The following is an 878-nucleotide window of genomic DNA, read 5'->3' as shown; positions in this document are numbered from 1 at the left end:
AACGCACTGTGAAAAAGTACTGCCTTACTATTTCCTACTTTACCCTAAATAAAAAATATAAAAAATGCTTCAGATAGACTTTAAATACTAAGGGATGGCGTTTCTTCCAAAGGAACATGCACAATCACAGTCATCGTACACACATTGTGGATGTTGGATAACACAGCCAATGAACAGAAGCTCCTGCATATCTCTGCCCAGTTAGCAAAGAACAATTAGAAGTCAGACCTAAATTGCTGGTACATCATAGACAGTTGTAGGGCTGCAGCTAACGATTATTTTCATAATCGATTAGTTATCTGATTATTGACTTTGATTAATCGATTCAATGGATAAAATAGAATAAAAAATGTATACCATAATTTATTTAAAATAAAATACACAAATGCAGCGTTACAGACATACAGTTTACTTCAGAATAAAACGGTATGCAATTTTTTTGAACTCGCACTGCACTGGAACACAGAGCATTGCAGTTTTGGCGCTCCAGTGTGATCACACTGCGGATGGGAGGTGCATTTGGGATCCATTGAAATTAATGGCACCACAACACAACTCCTGCAGCAAAATTTGTCAGGCCGAAATTGAAAATGACTTTTCCCACCTATTATACATATTTTTTTAATAATTGTATGTATTATATTAGACATTTTAATTAGTTTCATTGATTTAAAATAATGTGAATTGTAAAACTCAAAACCAAATTTTATTTTTTATTTTTTACATTTTTCTTTAACTTTTTTTAACTTTAAAAAAAAAATGTTTAGTCTAAGTTTATTTAACTTATTTTTTTTACACTTTATTGCTGGGAGCAATAGCCAGCCTGCTATTGGATATTTCAAATTTCAATAGCCAGTAGCATGCTAACTGTAGCACCT

At 32.2% G+C, this 878-nt stretch overlaps 1 protein-coding gene across 3 annotated transcripts in view; it reads right to left on the bottom strand.

Moving 5' to 3' along the window:
• The window catches only part of PLCB4 (phospholipase C beta 4), a 109,388-nt gene that overhangs the window by 55,667 nt on the left and 52,843 nt on the right, over positions 1–878 (bottom strand). The gene's annotated exons all lie outside the window — the stretch shown is intronic.

Source organism: Nanorana parkeri, unplaced genomic scaffold (genome assembly GCF_000935625.1).
Source record: "Nanorana parkeri isolate BGI_ZX_2015 unplaced genomic scaffold, ASM93562v1 scaffold28, whole genome shotgun sequence".
NCBI lineage: Eukaryota > Metazoa > Chordata > Amphibia > Anura > Dicroglossidae > Nanorana > Nanorana parkeri.
Note: the sequence above shows the minus strand (reverse complement) of the source record. Positions and strands in the feature narration are given on the sequence as shown.